We start from the raw sequence: 20,106 nt of genomic DNA on the forward strand, positions 1-20,106 counted from the left end.
ACTTACACACAAAATCTACATGAAGAACACACGCGTACTGCCCTATGAGGTAGAGGAAACTGGCATATACATACTGCCTGCACGTTTGTTATTTTGCCATTAGGTTTGCTACAGCAACGCAGAAATGCAAGAAGACAGAAGAGCTTGTGTACATACTTGCAAATGCTTACATGCAACTAACCCTATGGAAGGACAGGAGCACTCAAGGGACCTGACCGGCCATGACTCACACTAACCTATGGATACTATGGAACACCCATGATAGAAGCCAGAACAGGCCTTAGGAAAATACAGTAGGCCATGATCGTCTCAGAGAAATCTCAAGCCACAGGGTGCGGTGTAAGCAGAACAGCCATGGCAAGAGCAACGGCAGCCAAGGCCACAATGTTGCAGATGACATTCCACACACAGAGCCAAGGTGACACCGGCTGCAGCAAAGAATATTCCCTGCAAAATACAAGCTAATTCGAAGCAAGTGAGCCTGCAAGAGTGGTATACAGCCACGTGACTCGGCCGAGCTGACATTAGGCCAAGACTCGGAGGCTGGGAAAGCTACTCTCCAGCTACCTCGTACAATGAGAAATGGAACGCTCTCATGGCATTAGTCGTCTACACACTATTGTATAACAGACACATAGCTGCACCTCGCTGACACATAGTATACATGTAGCGCAAACAGGTGGCTCGCGGGCTGGGAACTGAGTTTGCCCCAGGCTTGCAGGCCCGCAGCCTGACCAATCCGGACCCTGAAGTCTAGGGGCAGATGGCAGGACCTACCGACCAATCACAGGGCTTACCCAATGTAATATTTTCAGAGTAGCAATTTTTAGGGACGATCCAAGTACACCACCTGACACAGCTGCATTCACTATAGGGTGCTATGCTAGACCTACCGCTCAGTGGCCTATCCTGAGTGGCGTTAGGTTTGTGGGGAGAGAGCCAACGAGTGAAGTAGAATATGATGTCACAAGTCATGAAAACTGGCCTGCGAACCAGAAGCTGCGAGATGTGCCTGGACCTTTCTCCATGCATACGACCCCTGTGTATTTTGTTGCCTAAAATAAAACCGCAGTAACCCTTTTGCTACTTGTGTGGACCTTGACGTCTTTGGGACAAGGGAAGGAGTTAGGGCCTTCGTGAGTTGGGGTCCGCTGACCCTTCGTACGGCTATGCCTGCCCAGAAATCCCCTAAAATGTTAGAGGCCCCAGTGAGATCATTTGTGATGTCAGCCTGGCCAGATGCTGCCTCTTCAGCCGTCGGACTTCAGAGGACTGCAGAACCCTTGCGGGAATTGTGAGGCAACAAGACAGCGCAACCAGAGATTGCTCATTGGGAGACGACTTCAAAATGATCTCGCCCGCAGTCGGCGAGGTATCCATGCAGTCCAGAGGGGGTGAGACGAGCAGATAACTGCGATTCAGCGGCCGGGCGGAACAAAAGTAAGTGTGGTCCAGGCAATTAGCAATGCATTCTTGTGTGGGTAGGGGGATGTGTAAATGGAACGAGGGGAATGTAATTTGTGATAATTTTTGGCATTGAAGTATTTGGTAGCAAACATTTGATGGTAGGGATCAGAGCGGAACAACAATTGTATGATACAATACATGTTTCTCCTTCAGTGACAGCAGAGTATCCAAATCCTCAATTCAAGGTCAAGTAAAATAATACTGCCATGTATTTGCACGGAGGGGTAGGGGCAATGTACAGCAGACACCTGAAGAAACGGCAGCGTACTCGCAGATGCCCTTACTAGAAAGGGGAGGGACACAACCACAGTACGTGCAATGGAAACACACAGATAAAGAAAACATTAAATGTAGGTTACCATCATTACGCGGGGGATCGGGGAAATGGATTTACGAAATGGTGAAATTAACGGCAGGACATGGATTGGCAGTGGGGACGTCAAAGGCCTACTGGTCTCTATATTGGGTGATGCAGCAGATGACATTTGGAAGAGGGCGGGGTTCCCAGGAGTGACCACCCAAAACAAATCACATGACGGATTACCATTTGCAAATTGCAGACACACAGTATGGCAGGCATTGCGGACACAATATCCCGACACGTCAGATATAGGAGCAATTACATCATGCAAGATGTGGGACGACTAATAGCCTGTTAATTACATCCAAGAGATTCAAGAGCTTTGTCACCTCCAAACTAGAGAGCCGTGGGATAAATATATAGCTATCTTTTATCACATCTTGATACAAGGGTTACCAGAGCCAGTACAGAAACATTTGAAATAATTGGTAGGGATGGAGGCTAAGGCATGGTCAGAAATACAACTCACTATAGTACACCATTGTAGGCTATGGCAAGAAAAGATGAAGCAAACGGCTGAAGACAGGAAGGCAGATCAAGCTAAATTGGTCCAAAAGAAACTATCCAAATATGCACTAGAAGACGCGCTCATAACAGACACAGATGGGAATTTCACAACCCCAACCTCAGCTCCAAACCCAGCAACAATACAACAGAGTGCAGGAATACACACCACAAATGGGAGGAGGATACATGGGAATGGGTGGTTACCAGAATAACTACACAGGAAGGGGGTGGGGTTGCGAAGGGGGCAGGGCTTTGGGCCACAATCAAACCAACCAATGGGGGGTTCAGGGATACCCACAGCAAATAAAACATGAACAGGGTGAGGGAGGAGGGGGATTCCCATGGAAAGCACGCAAACCACTCCAATGCAGGACTTACGGACAGCTAGGTCATATTTCTCGCACATGTAGGAGCAGAGGGATGCAACAGGGGTGGGGTGAACAAGGGCAACAGAGCTACCACGGTTGGCAGGAAGGCTACTACACACAGAACCCTCAGACAGGACAACAACAAAATATGCCACAGCAAAACATACACCCAGCACAGACGCAACACCAGACAACACCAATGACACAACAAATGCCAGCACCCCAACCGACAGCTCTGCAATTGCCGGCAGCCCAACAAACTACACAGCAGTTGACACAGTTACAGGACAACTCGCCACAACTCATGGACACGATGGCAACGCTACCAGTAACAAGGATGGGAGGGGTAACTATAGTGGGACATAACCCATACACAGGAAATAGACAGTCATTGTACCCACAATAGGACAGCCCACAGACAAACTTGCTGATCGTCCTAGAAGGAATAGTGTGACCAACTATTCTCGGCACCTTCATCAAAACCTGCAAGTAAGCCTTCTCGGCAGTGTCCCTGGGCCAACCAATAGTCTGACCAGCATACGCAGACTCTTTGCCCTGATACCGCCACTGTTTTGAGGTATATCTCTAGCTCTGTGTTCACAGCACCCTCACACCGAATTTCGAACACATGGCATCCCTAGGTCTGAAGTGAGACGAGTGCGCCACAACGGGAGCATACGTGGTTACCGTGTTGCCCAGCCATGGTGACGAACTTTACAGGGGCATTGCATTTGTGCCCCTCTTGCCCCTGAAGCCTGCTGCAGTGAAACTGGCCTGATCCATCCACCAGGAGCTGAGAAATCGCCACTGTCCAGTTTGGGAATCATCACTGTATCTTTGCTGCTGAAAGCCGCAAAGCTATCAAATTGCGCACTTGAACCTGCAACCGGAGTGGACTCCACTGCCGAAGTTTAGTCCGGAGTGCGCCGGGGGTCAGTGAGTAATCGCAACCCTAAACGGTGGCCCATAGTGCCTCCATCCATTTTTACACACAAGTGGCCCCGGGGGCCCCTCTCCTTTCGACTGCTAGTGCGAACTAGAGAACTATTCCCAACCCTAGGAATCGACTCTGCCCTCAAGTGGAGACACTCCTGGAATAGTGGGAACCTATTCTTCATAGCCTCACTCACCTTCCTGAGTTGCTACAGACCCTTGAAGAGACCCACTTCTGCCCATTAGAACTATCACATGCGCTGGCATTGCTTGTACATTTGAGCAGTAGGCTCCACTTTTCTTAGGGATTGGACTGCCTCTTAGTTAGGAGTGTGCTGGATGCAGAAGGGACTAAAGACTATTTGCACTGCCTGTTTCCATCCCCTTTTAGGTTGTGGGCCCATTTTGTGCGTTAACCCTTTAAACCCCAATGGTCTTGTATATATGTATTTAGATAGGATTGTGTTGACTTAATAGTATTACTGTGATTTAAGGCCTTGAAGTAAATGTATATGTATTTTTAATATATCTACACCTGACTGGGAGTGATGTGTAAGCGTCCTTTACTCTGTGTGCTCATTGAGGTCTTTCAGTCACCCTCACCCCTCCTGAGACCTAGTCTTGACCACCACCCAGCTACCTTGATTGGTCTGAGTTCAAAAGTCCATCTTAACACCGAGTTGTTAGATGCCGTAGAGACGCAGGCTTGGATGTGAGCTCTCTTCTTGGTGAGGACAGAGCCGGTATTGCCTTTGGAGCAGGAGGCAGGCCAGTTTGTCAGAGGATGTATATGAAGCATGCCATTTCCTCCCAGCCACTGTGCACTTGTGTTTAAGGGTGACGAGGTCTGAGTCGTACCAGGAGTTTCACTTGGCTGTTGTCTTCAGGCGGATCCTCATCACAGAGGCAAGAACATCAAGAGTATCAGATATAGCAGAGTGGAGCATGGAAAGGGCTGTGAGTCAGCCAAAGTGGGAGAGGGGGTGAGAAAGTGGCAGCGAAAGCCTTAACTGACACGCGCTTCATGGGTCGGATGACCGAGAAGGTGGGTGGCAGTGATGGAGTTGGCTTGGCCGGAGGGGTAGAGAGGGTGAGGTGGGAGGAAAGGAGAACGTGATCACTCCAGAGGAGTGGTGAGAGGGATAGAAAGGGGAAGGTCTGCCTGCCACCACAGGGTGCCAAACCTTCCAGAGGGTCACCAGCAGTTCCTCGACTCGGCTTCTTAGTTTCAGGATACTTGAATCCTATCCTTCATTCAGTGAGAACTCCATTGATCGACATGGTATGGGTGTTTGGGGCCTTCTCTTATCCAGAATCTCCTTCACACCAAAATGAAGAGGATCCAATAGATGATCTGCTCACATAAAAGCATACCATATGTGGAACAATCACGGACCACGGTGGTCCCAGGCATTCACAGCACTCCAGACTCTCTGGCACACATGATGTGTATTGGAACTAGACGTAGATGTATTGGAACAGCCCACATCCTGGAGGCACACACGGAAGGCATGCAGAAGGCTGCGAAAGCTTGGTGTTTCGCAGGAGAGTGCATGCCCAAATAAGGACTGACCTGAGTCGGCTCGACCTGGGGAAGGGGCAAGATGGCCAAAGGACAGGACAAAGAACCTTGTGGCATGGCCATTTTGGAGCCAGGCTACCTATTTGTGCCAAACACGGTAATCGCGGTTTACCTGGCAGGAAAGGGTTAAAAATATACGAAATGATAAGCTGCCACCAGCCCAGTCCAAGGCACAGCCCCACTTCTAAAAAAATCCTTCGAGGGTATCTAGGGCCTTTGGAAATAACTGATAGACCCAAGTGTAGTGTACTGGAAGGTACACTGTACACTTGTTACATGTTGCAGAAAAGTTGCAGCATTGGAAAGGACTAAGGGAAACAAAGTCTCCCAGCACTGAATATATGCCTACACCACGGTGTAAGGCCTGGTGTCAGTGAGAACAGAGAGGAATACTGCCGGAGCAAAGCCCTGCAGGCCCTCTGCTGCTCAGTCACCAGATCTGGAGAGAGATGTACTCCCTCCACTGAGCCATCCTGAGGGTTGCTATGCAGCAAATCAGGAAGGGGCTCACTCTCATTCTCTTCTTGCTCTGAAGCTAGCAAGAGACACGAGACCTCCGCTCGCCTATGGAAAGGCTTGAGCCTGTTGACGTGGAATACTTGAGGGACTACCCCAGAGACTCACATGTCAACCAGATAATTGACTTCGCCCATCTTGGAGATCGTCCTGAAGGGTCCAGTCCATTTGACTGCCAAAGCTCGAGGCTTGGTAGGCTCCATCACAAGGATCTCCTGGCCTGGAGTCCAATCCACTTGCGAGGCTTTAAGGTCATGCCAGTACTTATTCATTTCCTGGCTAGCCTTGAGATTTGCTGTCGCCTGACCCATCATCTGCGTCATCCTCCGTCTGAGGCCTAACACATAGTCCCCACTTGCTTGGCAGGACCTGGAGGGGTGGCTTCCAAACCTTCTCTGATCAAGGCAGGCCCCCTCACGGGATGTCCAAAGAGTAACTCAAAGGGGCTGAAGCCAATACCCTCTTTAGGTACCTCTCTGTAAGCGAATAGCAGGCATGGCAGGAGAAGATCTCATTTTCTCCTTAGGGGCTCTTCCAAAGCGCCGAGCATGCCCTTGAGAGTTTTATTAAATCTCTCGACCAGACCATTGGTCTGAGGATGGTAAGAGGTGGAGAACTTGGAGGTTACCCACACTTTTTCCACATTGTTTTCATATAACTAGACATGAAGCTGGATCTGCTAGGGAATCCAACACGGGTGAAAATGCCCAGGAGAGCCGTGGCAACCACCTTGGCAGTAACAATCCGGAGGGGTATAGCCTCAGGGTGCCTGATGGCATGATCAACTAAGACCAGGATGAACCGATGTCCACCTGAAGTGGGAGGGTCAAGGGGACCGACAATGTCGATGCCCACCCTCTCAAATGGTGTGCCAACCACTGGTAACGGCTGCAGTGGGGTAATGACACTGCCTCCAGTCTTGCCAGGCAAATGACAAGTTGGGCAAGTCCTGCAGTGGAACTCCACTTCTACTCCCATCCGGGGCCAGTAGAAATGGCCAGAGAGCCTCTGCTTAGTCTTCTTGGAATAAAGATGACCAGCTAAGGGCACCTCATGCACTAACTGCAGCAGGAAGGTCCTGTAAACCTGATGTACTACCAACCTCTTGGGGGCACCAGGTTCAGGCTTAGTGGGCTCACTAACAAGGAGCTCACCCTCCCAATAGATCTGGAATGTCCTAGGCACTTCTCCTTGTGCCTGGGACAGGGCCTGTTTCCTCAGACCCTCGAGAGAGTGGCATGGCACTCTCTCTGTCCCTTACAGAAGTCCACCCGGGAGGGTCCCCCATCAGCCAACAGGCATTGAAGGTCGGGTGGTCCTCCGGGTTGAGCACCTCTGCCGCAGGAGGGTCTTCTGCCTCTTCTCCCTCAGGAGTTGAGTTTGGGTTTTCCACTGGACCCAGCGCGTCCAGAGCATGGATCCCAATGGGGGCTGTAGGAACAGCAGGAAAAGAAGGAGCCCCCTTCACAGAGTTGGCCTTCTTGTTCTTCCATCTTCTCACCTTAGGCCTCGCCTTTGGCTTGGGTACCTGACTCACAGCCAGACCCTGTCTCACCTGTGACCTAGTGACTGCAGTAGCAGTCCTGGGTAGACCATCCGAGATCAACCCCAACTCTACTAGATCATTTCCTAACAGAATGTTTGCAGGGATATTGTCCTGAACCAGGACAGGAAGCTTTGCTGTCTTGTCTCCAATCATGAGTGTGACTAAGGCTATAGGCAATAATTTGGGAGGCCCACCAGCTAACCTGGTGGTTCTCAGAGGAGCACCTACATAGTCCTCTGGCTTGAGCATGGTCCGGTCTACCACTGTCATGCTTTCCCCAGTGTCTCTCAAACCAGTAAAAGGCTGGCCATTCAAGAGGACACTTCTCAAAAACCTACATGTGTTCTCTGGGATTGTCGCCAGTACTTCTGCGTACGGGTCCCAGATCCCAGACCCTCCTCTTTCTAAAGCACAGCTTCTATTTCCAACTTGTGGCATTCACATCCTTAATAACTCAAGTTCCAAGGCATTCCCTGAGGAAACATTGCTGGAGGTCGGAACAGAGGCAGCAGGAATGGTGGCATTCCAAGAATCAGATTCAGCAACAACCCCCGGGGTAGAGCCCTCATTGGTTACACCCTCCCCTTCAAGAGCTTCACAATCAATCTGGTAGTCCACCAGGGCAGCTATCAGCTCAGCCCTAGACTTATCCACAAAGTCTAAGTCCCTGGCTTCACAAGCACTCTGAAGAGCCTCTAAGCTCATCAGAGTCAATTTACCATTCGCAATAGATTCCATTGCTTGTAATGCAGTTATCTAGCACACAACTAAACCTCAATTTACAAAGTGCAGATATTTTGTAAGTGGCACGGTTATACACGGATTCTTAAAACCATAAGCATCCCACCACTGACACCAGTGTAAAGGACCAGAGGGGGGTGTCTGTACTCCTGCACTCTATATGGTAGAGGAGAGGCACAGAGGACCCAGACAAGATTCTCTATTGTTGGTACCAATGGACGAGCAATCAAGGCATAGCTTCTCAGGAGGTGATGCAGGCTGGTTCTTAAGTACAGTGTAGTCCCCAAGCACCCACAAGGAATGTCCGCACACTGTATTAGTTAAAACACAGTCTTTATTTAATTAAGCTTCAATGTTATACACAAGATCACACTAACTCACTTTGTGCTCAGTTAATCTACAATGACAAATATATACAGTTCTAAGTTGTACCACAATTATTATCAGATTTCATTAAAGTGCATCAACTGTACTCTGGTCAAATGTCACACAAATCAATTAATAATGGTAACCAACAATAGACATAGGAGGAAAGCAGTTGGTTACAACAATTGGCAGAATACTGGCTCCTACCACTAGACACAGTTCTGTGTGGAGATCCCCACACCTGGGCAACCTGTACAATAAAGATATACTTCAAGCCCAGTCCATATATTGGTCGAATACTCTTATTTCTTCTAAAGTGTTTTTTTCCACCCCAATGTACATGGAATAGCAGAGTTCCTCGAGGAGGCGTCGATGGATCCTTATTGAGTGACTCCCTTTAAAGCAGGAGCCACAGATCGTTGATGGGCCTTGAAGAAGGTTAACTTGGCGACGAGGCAGCAGCTTCGGGCCTGACGGTGCTCGTCGACGATGAGTCGAAGACGTCCTACAAGGATGAGGGTTGAGTGGCACCTCGTGGTCCATAGTTCAGGACCGCAAAGAGTTTGTGCAGAACTGTGGCCCAGCAAGGGCTTTGGGTCGTCCGGCGTCTCTATGCTCTTTGGGTGGCGGGAATTCCACCGGCGGATGCTCGGCACATCGACGGCCTGGCCTTCTCCCGCGGGATAAGGCGGTCGGCGGTGTGGACGAGCACGTCTGGGAATCAAATGTCTTAATCAATGGAGCGTTGCGGCTCCGGTCATCGACGGCACGGCGTCAAGCAGTCCCCGCTTCTGGGCCACTAACTTCGACGGGCCTCCAGCGGTTATAGCAAACCTGCGAACCCTAGTTGACGACGGTGGACGGCTGTCCGGTGCTTCTCTTCGTTTCTCGTCGGCGGTCCCTGTCTCCGGCTGACAGCCTTTCGTAGGCTGACTTCCAGGGCACTTCGGCACAGGTTAGCAGTGCACGATGGTCCCTCGTAGCTCGGGAAGAGGGCGCCTAACCAGGTCCTCTCTGGGTCAGTTCTAGAAGACACAGCAGCTTTCAGATTGACGAAGTAGAGCAACAGCAATACTTCTCTTCCAGCAAGGCTTCAAGGTTAAGCTTCAGTGTCAATGTTAGTTTCAACTCCAGCTTCTGAACAAATTCTGGCAGTGAGACGCCCCCAGATATACTGTTGATCTCCCATTCATTCTGCTGGGTCACACTCAGGCAACCAATCACTCGCAAAGGGCATTCAGTCAGTCAGTTAGCCATTCTTCTCCATCCAGACACTCGCAACACAGAATGTGGATTCGGACAAGTACCACGCCATTCAACACTACACACTGCATTCATACCAGTTTGGGCAGGGCTGTCTCAGTCCTTGTGTCAAACATCAGATACTAGACATCTACAACACTGAATGCGTATTCGTCACACACTCCATTCACCCAGGTTCCACCCACAGGCATACCCACAATATATACGGTTGTTGGGAAGGCTCCAGCCAGTCTGGTCGGCACTTCCCCCACACTACCATATATGGAACTTCCACCCAACAGCCAGTTAGGGGGAAGGGACAGAGTCAGGGCTTCCCGAGACTTCGGGAAAACCAAGGTAACAGGCAATGGAAGGCAAGAGGCCATGGGACCCATCTTGTTTCCATCAGGAATCAACTTATTCCAATGAAAGTGCCTGGGCATCCCAAAATGGAGGACGCTCAGGGCACCTGTAAATTCAGCTCAGGGCACCTGTAAATTCAGCACAGAGCTGCCACCAGCCCGCACCCTGCTCTGTACCCCCACCCATGGGTTCCATAAGGGTATCCCATGGTTCTATACACCAAACCAAAAGAGAGAGCTGCACCGCCAGGAGTCCCACATGATCTCCTAAACATAAAACACAACAGAACACGCAATAAAAAGCAGTAAAGGACAAGGATACGGAGGCCCTGTCCTGGCGATGCATTGCCAGCATCACACTATGGCATACCGTATCTTTCAAAAGCGACAACCGTCCTCCGTTAAAAAGCAAAGAATTCCAACGCTTTATCAACAACATGGGATTACAGCTACACCACATGACAACGTACTGGCCCCAAGCCAATGGAGACGCAAAGAGATTCATGGCATCCATCAATAAATTTGTACGAATCAAAGACAAAGGGCGGCTATGGCTACCAAAACTGTACCGGTTCCTCCGATCATACCGGCAAACCCCTCACTTGGCCACGCAAATCAACCCCGCAGCCCTGATGTTCGGGGTGTCCATCCAAGCAGGACTCCCACTCCACCACTCCTGGCATCCCCCGCAATCAGACCTAGAACGAATAGAACAGAGAAGGCAAGAGCACAATGCCAAGGAAGATCGCTCAAGAAGGGCAACACCTAATCACCTACAAGTACGAGACACTGCACTACTAAGAAATCGGACACTGCACGGAAAGATGGCCCTCCTCTATGAATCTCTAACCTGGACCATCACCCATCGAGAGCATGGGCTAGTAACAGCCACATGAGGAACAGAGACAGTCACCAGGAACATGTCCCACTTTAGGCGGATACTAAACACCACGTGGAAAGAGACTCAGGAGGAAAAAGCCCCCATGAGAGCATACCCTACATCGGCCGGGCAAACACCAACCGCAGAAGAACGAAGAGAACCCCCAGAGACTCCATCACAAGAGACTGCTGAACAAAGAGACATGGGAGGGATTCCAGCGAGGCTGACCACCCCCAGGAGAGAAGAGAGGGACGATACTCACTCTGCAGCCAAATGGTACCCTCCACCCGACTCCAAGGGTACATCCTAAATGGCATCTACCGACGGGTGTGAGCGAGTGAGAAAAACACAGGCACCACAATGACTGCAACCACAGAAATGTTTGAAAGTTGTTTTGTTTGTCCAAGTTGGGGAGGGATGTGATGTGGTTGAATAAAAGGGAGTCGGGAAAGCCCGCCAAGGCAGTCCGCGCTAAGACATCAATACCAAGTGTGCATGTCCTGTCATTGCACCCGCCGCGGCGCGCCCAGTCCTGCTGCGCCCGGCCATCCTGTTGTCACAATATGCACAATAGTTGCAGCAGGCAAGTGTGGTTTGCTGCTGCTATGAAAAGAAATGTGGGTTTTTATGTGAAATTATGAAACACACAACAGCCACTATTTTCAGCTACGTAATCTTGGGAAGTGGGCATGACAACGAGGTTAATAAAGAACGATTGACAAAGGTTACTGTTGTTTAGTCAAGTATTTAATTTGGACTAGAAGAAAGAAAAAGGAAGTGTCAGAGAGAGTAAGTAATTACTATCAGGGAAAGGGCTAGTGGAATGCACAAGGCATTCTTTGAAACATAAACATCCTCACTCATATCACGTGTCGTGGGAGTTTCTACATTCGGTTACACCAAATTATGTAACGCTGGCGGCTACGCATATTTCAGACATCCAATCCATCGCCACAAATTCCCCACACGAATACAATGCAAGTCGACGTTTTGGACACAAAAAATAGTTGGAGACTCAAATTGTAGCTTGACCTAAAGTGATGTATTTTTGTAACACAATAAAGCCTAGCGCAGCGTAAGCGTGGTTTATTTCCCCTTGTTACTGACATTGTTCCTCCTCCCGCTTCGGAGAGATGCTTTGAAAACGCCCACACTCCTCCCTGCTTCTCCATTGGCACAAAAATAGTTATAACTGCTAACCTGGAGTAATAGAATACGGGTCTGAAGTCCTTGGTGCAGCAGTGCTGTCTGTCTCCAAGGGGTCCACCAAATTAGCCGGATGTTAGAGAGTGATGCACCGCAAGCAGTTTCAGGCGGAAGGAACACGTTGTTTGGTTTTAGGCTGCACCACGCTCAGTGTGTGAGTGGCACGCCAGGGGGAAGCCGCGCAGCGCGCATGTACCAGCCTGCCAGGAAACGCGCGGTGGCCGTTTAAGAAATTTGTATCACAGACGGGCTCACTTTTAAGTAGCTTAAAAGGGAACAGGAATGGAAACAATGTGCACACTTTTTACAGGGCTCGGAAAGGGCAGCCTCGAATCTGGAAACAGAAAGCGGAGACTCTAGAAACTGGGAGTGCCATATGCCAGAGGTTCACATCATTAGGTCTCAGCCGTACGCAGGATTCATGCACGAGAGCCAGCGGACAGACTGTATTCGTACACCAACCATGGCAAAGATGTATTTTCTTTGTAGGTAAATTTGATGTTTAGGAATCTCACTTCGGGTCTTTTTCATAACCTCCATAAACTTAGAAAAGAGACCCACCAAATCATCACTAGGTGTTTACTTTCGGTTTCCGACCTAAAAGCAGGCGCGGCTTGGAAAGGGGGGGGGGGAGTGCACCTCTGGAACCCTTAACTGGTCTATGGAGCCCCTTGGTTGGCGACTCATGATGCTGCTGAGGCAGGGGCTACATCTGAAAATATATTGTATGGATTCCTATTATGCATTAACTCCTTTATTCATCCAACGACGAAAAGAAATTATTTCTTTCCTTTTGCTCTTTCCGCATTTGAGGCAGATCTCTCAACTCACGCACTTGGCCTATCAAAAATAAACTCGTCGGTTTTCACCCACCCTGGGGACATGAGGTTTAGAGTTATATTATAGTGTTTAACTTGCGCCTTTCATCGAGCTAGTGATGCGGGTGCGTTTTGATTGAAAAACAAAACGTTGTTCTGCATGATACTTGGCACTTAACATTTTTATAATACTCATTTTTTGTGGACCAACAAGATTCTGTAGTACAGTGGTTAAATGCCAGGGCTTTTGGCTATTAGGTAGCGCCTTCTAGGACAAAACTATTGCATTGACTCCCATGGCCATGGTCATCCCTATGCAATGTTGGAAACCGGTATCCACAGACCGTGGAGCACTCGCGTCCCCTGCACACCTGATTGCAATGTGTAACGCTCAATATTTATCAATTTTAGATTCCCCGAAGGAAATATTCACTCACACACAAGTTTTTATAGAAACAGAATTCTTATTAGCAATAAATAATAACTTTTCAGAAACACAAACAATGTATGAATTCATCACCACATGTTCAACAATAGTTTTTGGAATCCAATAGAGATATGCTCTACGTGTTTCAGAACCAGTGTCCCTTCCTCAGGAGCTCAAACTTCAACCTTGTAGTGTCTATCAAGCTTTACGATATTCAACAGATTCCAATAAAAAGTGACAAACGATACAACATCTTTAGTGTATTCTAAGTCTGCTCCAAACATACAATAACACAGTGTTTTATCTTTAATGCCCTATTAATAATCATTCACCTTGAGTGGGTCCAAAATGTAGAGTCCAAGTGGCTATTCTTAATCTTCAAATGCCTAGAGGTGTTGGGGTATCAACCTTTGTGAGTGAGTAAAATAAATCTTCTAAGTCTGATAAGATAATATTCTTATTGTTAGTCAAAAAAAAAATCACAGCACGGTGAGCCCTACGGCCATGATCATCTTCACACTCCGCTATGTAATATCAAGCAATCATGGCTAATTACCAAAAATTACAACAACTTACAAGAAGGAAAACCTACCCTCTTAGTGTGTGGAAAAGTTGCTGATGGCATCAATATGCGTGATGTGCGGAATGCACGCGTCTCAGTATCCCTCAATTACTGGTCCACTGTCTGCGATATGTGTTGGGCAATCGAAATGCTTACATTCAGTATAATCCTAAAATCAAAGTCAGACACATCTACTATAATCTCCCGAAGTGTAGCTATTACTAAGCACTCTGTCATGTTCTGAAAAACATGCTTACTGCTTGCTTGTTGGTTCATTTGCCTTTCCCTCGACCACGATGAAGTGCAGATAAAAGAAATGGTCATTTAAAGGTTGCGTCATCACCATGTCTGTGCATGATGATGTCATATGTAAACAAACATCACCACGCTGGTGTGGTTGCGGTTTTGTGACAGTACAACTTAAAAGGTACCTCAAATGCAATGAACATGAGGGTCCTCAGTTGGGTGTAATGAGTTGGGCTGATTTAACGGTTAATCTGCATCTTCCCCACAATCTTATGTAGGTTGAATTGACTAGACATGACAGGAGATCATTCATGAGTATTCAACACAAGGTGTATTCGTTTATGGGCCTGAATTGATAAGGACCTAGAGCGAAATCCTATTTTATAAGTGAATTCTGATTCAAAATGGAATCCTATGTCCACACCTGGCGAGTGGTTCATGATAGGGTATCATGCTCACAATATTTATGGTCTGGCATAGGCCAGAGACAATCATAGTACACAGATTAAAGTCACCCATTGAGCAATTGTTGATATTACCTATTTGTGATGCATCTCAAAAACAAGTTCAACCTTTAAGTTCCTTACTCTGATCAATCAGCTTATACACCATATTATCAGACCATACCATAACTCAGAACATTTGACAAAGCCCATGTCTGTATGACCCAGTGTCATCCACCAACACTTCAGTAAAATTGTGAATGAACAGTTCGGTTATATTTGGTCTTTTGCTTGATGTATCCCCCAACCAATTTCATACCCACCCTCTTAATATGACATGCATTACTCAATGTAATAGCATTTCTGATGATTGTGTCTGCTTAGATTCACATGATGTGCATATAGTCTGACATCTAGTGGTAATCGGGGAGTATTGCATCTTTCTTACGAGGATCGAAAGGGGACGTTGACAAGGGCGTGACTGTAACACTATCGCTAACATGTCGTGTACTGTACCCAAAATCTCTCACGTGCCGAGGTCCCTCAGATTGTGTTTTTTCTGCTGTGAGGGAGTCTTATTGTCAGCGTGTGTAAGTACAGAAGAGAGAAGGTGTAAAATGTCTATGTTCCTTCCATTGCATGAGGGGAGGAAGGGTGGTCGCGTGTGAATCCAAGCAGATACAATCATCACAAATGCTATTACGGTGAGTAATGCATGTCTTCGGATGCTTATTAATCTGCTTAGAATCACATGCTGTGCATAGACTTGCAAGCAGTACCCAGAGATGGTGGTGGGATGTGTAAAGGAACAGTAGCAAAGAGATGTTTTAGCACCTTTTGTCACACCTGAGAATCAGACCTAGAGTGTGTATCTAGGCAATAGTGTTGTGTAAAGGTGTGTACAGCCCCTGTGCCCTGAGTAGAGTGTGCTCTAGGCGTGAAGGGCAGATCTCTCTTGGAAAGAGTGTAGCACAGTGTGATGCAGTTTACGATCCACTTTGTAATAGCTGATTTAGGGACTGAAATGAAAAACTGGTTTGTCTTTCTTAGTGGTCTTGTCTTTTCCAGGTAATACATCACTGCTCTCCTCACATCTATTGTGTGGAGGCTTCTTTCTGCCACGTTAGTGGGGTTTTGGAAAAAGGTGGGTAGTTCTATGGACTGGTTCACATGGAACTTTGAAATAAATGTAGGCACAAATAGTGGGTGAGTACGCAGAACCACCTTATCTTTGTGAATTGTGAACTGAAAGTGCTTGTAGTTCACTAACTCTCCTTATCGATGTGAACGCCACAAAGAAGGCAGTCTTGTAGGTGAGACCTTTAAGACTAGCCTTATGCATAGGTTCAAAGGGAGGCCCCATTAGTCTAGTAAGTACAATTTTCAGGTCCCACCCAGGAGCTGGGTTAGAAATAGGTGGATGAATTCTCTTTACCCCCTCCATAAATGCCTTTATTACTGGAATTCTCCACCACAAAAATTTCTTCTGGGACGTGGTGTATGCTGAAAGTGCACCTAAGTGGACCTTTAAGGACATTAAAACCAGGCCTGAATCTAGCAGGTGAGTTAGGCACAGCACTATATGTGTTGGTGTGCATTCAATTGGATTGATGCTTTTACCAAGACAGCAGATGACAAAGCGTTTCCATTTGCTGGAGTAGCAATGTCTGGTATTGGGTTTCCGTGCTTCCCTGAATATGTTCATACATCTTTGAGGGAGCTGGAGGTGCCTGAACTCTATTACCTCAGGAGCCAGGCTGCTAAATTGAGAGTTTGAGGGCATGGGTGTAGTGTCTTCCCCATGTCTTGCGACAGCATGTTGTAAGGGCATGGCAGCTTCTTGGGAGGGGAGACTGACATTGCCATGAGATGAGAGAACCAAGGTTGGGGGGGGGCACATCAGGGCCAGCCGAATCATCCTGACTGGTTCCTGAAGCATCTTGTTGTCACAACACGCTATACCAAGCCCACAAAAGGCTATACAAATCCCAGCCTGTCTGGCAGACTGCCTGGTCAACCCTCATCTTTATGTCTCAGATGGCAGTTCCCGTGGCGCTTGAGGGAACGTTCTCCAGCTACTTCTGCATTTGCTCCCTCTCGTCAGGTGGATTCCACTGTTGCCATGGATACCCAACACGAGGAGCCTACGCTACCATGATTGGCTTCCAGTTCCTTATAACGCAGAACGCTTCAGGGTATAGGTGCTTCTGACTGAAGTTACACAGATACCTTTAGCGTTCCTTCCTGGTTCAGCTCCAGCAACGTTCTACGGTTGCGACCCTCGATCCAGTTCCAACTACTCTTTGGCTTAGCCTCCTTGCCACTCACGGTACTCAGCTGGAAACTCTTTGGCGCCTCGCGGCGTCATTTGAGATCAACTCCTCGCCGCCTCACGGCTTCAATCGAATGTACTCTTCTCCGCTCCATGGCTTCATTTGACATTAACTCCTTGCCACCCCACGACGTTCATTTGACATTAACACCTCACGGCATCGCGGCTTCTTCGACCTCTAAACTCTTTGCCGCTCTGCGGCATTAACCCTCAACTCTTCCCCGCTTCGCAGCTACAACTAGGTTTCTACTTTTCGCCGCCTTGTGACTTTCTTATTCAAACAACACTGTGCAGTTGCACGGCCCTCAGCCTTCCTGCTCCCAGCCGCCTGCTGCATTACCCTTTGTTTGAACCACGGCCAATGGACATTCAGTTTCACGCCGTCCCGCAGCTTTATACTTCTTCACTGTGTCTCTTACGTTTATTCTGCAGCAATGTGGTGTTACTGCTAATGACATCAAAGAGGAAATGGCAACTTTCAAAGAAGAAATATCAACTTTCCTGCAAGAAAAAGACCACAGCCTTTCGACCTCTGACTGCTTCTGGGATTGGTTTTGGATTTGCTTTGGCTTCAGATGAACTGGGATTTGCTTCCTTTTGTGGTATGGCCCTGTAACTATGATTTTGGCATTTTTTCATATGAAAGACACTCTGCTGGGATCTGGAGATCCGAAGACTCATTAGTGTGTCCTCGTTCCATTCGGTAGGTCCTTACTAACCTTTCCTTTTTTTTGGTTTTTCCTTTCGCTACCTGTTCTCTATTGCTGGTCACATATTTTTCCTATGGTACAAGTTCCATCTTCAGTAACCCTGAAACACAAAACTAGAGCAGTTGCCCTTCATATAGGATAAAGGAGATAGCGCTTAACTATCAGGTCAGTTCCTTGCCTTCTCTTATACATTATTATTGTTATTGAACTTCCAGCTACTTAACTCTATCTTTCTCTTTACAGCTTGGTGCTTACCAGTTGGTATACTGCTCTTTTACTCTAACAACCGTCCTGTCTGTACTTTCCATGGGCAGGGGGTTGCTTAGAGGAAAAGGTTGCCCTGTTATTCAGGAGACCGCTATCAAGGGGTTTGTTAGGGTATTGTCAGGAGGTCGGCAGGGTCGCACCCATGGTTTGCGGACCTCCAGCTGTGGGAAGGCCCTAACTCCTTCTGCGTCCCGAAGAAGTAGGAGGCCCACACAAGAGCAATAGGTTACTGCTGTTTATTACATGAAACAGACAGGGACAGTTTCATGGAGCGTAGGTTCCCAAAAACTTCTCGGGCTCGCAGGCCCCTTTTGTTTCTTAGTGATGTAACAACATGCGTCATCTGCGAAAGCTCATCCCCAAACCTACCGCTACTCCCGGTTGGCTCCCCGAGTGGTACGGTCAGTATAGGACAGTATATTGGGAAGGGTTATTGGTGGAGAAGAGGTCAGGTGGTACGCTTGGGTTGTCCCTAAAAGTTGCTACATAGAAATTGTTACATGGACAGGGTTAGTGATTGGTTCGGTTGTGATGCCGTCAGTGGTTAGCCCCCCGTGCCCTGATTGGTCCATCCACGAGCCCCCAAGCCTGGGACCATCGTCATTCCCAGCTCGCGATGTACCTAGTGCTGGCAACAATGTGTGACTATGTGTCAGTGGAGGACAATGGACAGGTCCTGCTGCATGCCGTTAGAGCGCTCCTTTCCCATCGCCGCCAGTGTCTACTTCGTTACTTCTTTGTTGCAAGCTGGGTCCCAGATGTGGGACCCCACAGCCTCTTTAGTCCTTGGAGCTTGGCATCATACCAGTTCGGCCTGGTCACGTGTTGAGGGACCGTGGCTGAGGCAGAATTAAGGGGATTTGATTTGTATGTTTGCTCCGGGGAGTCGCAGCAGTGGCAGGCGTAACCTTGGTTTGGAGAGCGCAACATTTTGAATGCAATGTCGCAACCTTGGCTGTGGGACTCTAGTCAGGGTTGTTCTGCATGATCAGCACCTTGTAGCTCTATATGAACTGCTCTGGGTCTGTGAACTCTGGTTTGCGGCCTACTTCGGCTTGGTTATGGAGGCAGTATAAGGTCCATAAGGCGAGGGTGCAGTGTAGTTCCGTGTAGTTTCTGCGATGCGGTTGCTGGCCTATGTGGAAAATAATAACAATGCATGTCTGTGAGTGTGCACGGTCCTCTATGTCGTAGAACTGAGCATGTTCTTCGTGTGGGTTGGTGTGTGTCTGATCCAGGTGCATGGCAGCACACGTGTTTCTGCTCATCGCGGCTATGTCGTCATGTCATCTCTAATGATGGCAGTGTAGGTTTGTGACGTTTAGTCGAGTTGGTCCATATGGTCGGTCTCAGCTTAATCTTGTTTCCCACTTCGTGCTCTGGGTGGGATGCGGCCAGGTCGTGGAAGTGGGGCGTGACTAGGGTGGATATTGCCATCCGGGGTGGTGGGCAGAGGTGCAATCTCATCCCATTGAGGGTACTTGGGTTGTGACGTCATCGGCCATAGTTTGTATGTGGGTTGGGGGAAGGGACTGTCCCATTTTCCCTCTTCAGTCCCCCCTCTGGTCGACTTGTCGACCACAAAACTATCCACTCTCTTGTCTCCTCGCACACTCCACACCTTTCTAATACCAGCCAGGTGTCTGTACCGGTCCACGTGATCTTCAAACGACCAGTACATGTACACACATCCACCACCGGCTTACAATAAACCCATTTTCCAACATAGCTCTTCGGATTACGTGGATTTTCAACCTTTATTGATGGTGGATACAAGTCTGCTTCCACTATCTGTTGGCGTAGCCATTCGCGTTCCTTGATGATGATGTCTGTGTGTATTTCGTCTTCTGCTGGCATTAGTATGTGCATACCGATCATTTCTTCTGCTGTGCGTTTTGACCCCGCCATCCATAACTTTATCCCCATTAGAGATGCCATCCCCAGTATCATGCATCCTGCCAATACCTTGAGATCATCCGCCAGCCATGACGGCATCCATGACCAGAGGTAGAAGAACCACATACCCTCCTTTTTCACCCCCTTAGCATCTTCTTCCATTTTCGCGTGCATCTTGGCCAATTGTGATACTGCTTTAGATAGAGTGCCGTTATCTTCATCATTCACAGGAATGAACGTGCAGCAGGAACTTCCAATTTTTGCGCAAACTCCTCCTTCCATTGCAGTTAGGAGGTCCAGTATGTATCTGTTCTGCAGGGCCACCATC

General features: G+C 48.2%; 1 protein-coding gene across 4 annotated transcripts in view; it reads right to left on the minus strand.

Moving 5' to 3' along the window:
* Positions 1-12,310, minus strand: part of LOC138515801 (broad substrate specificity ATP-binding cassette transporter ABCG2-like) — a 647,435-nt gene extending 635,125 nt beyond the window's left edge. For 2 of the 4 annotated variants that reach the window (XM_069630536.1, XM_069630534.1), the window contains exon 1: positions 12,072-12,201. The gene's annotated coding sequence lies outside the window, so the exon portion shown is untranslated. Of the gene's footprint in view, positions 1-12,071 lie in introns of all 4 variants that reach the window. The other 2 variants (XM_069630535.1, XM_069630533.1) reach the window with 2 other exon arrangements.
* Positions 12,311-20,106: the final 7,796 nt, after the last annotated feature.

Source organism: Ambystoma mexicanum, chromosome 6q (assembly GCF_040938575.1).
Source record: "Ambystoma mexicanum isolate Mex_15411 chromosome 6q, UKY_AmexF1_1, whole genome shotgun sequence".
NCBI lineage: Eukaryota > Metazoa > Chordata > Amphibia > Caudata > Ambystomatidae > Ambystoma > Ambystoma mexicanum.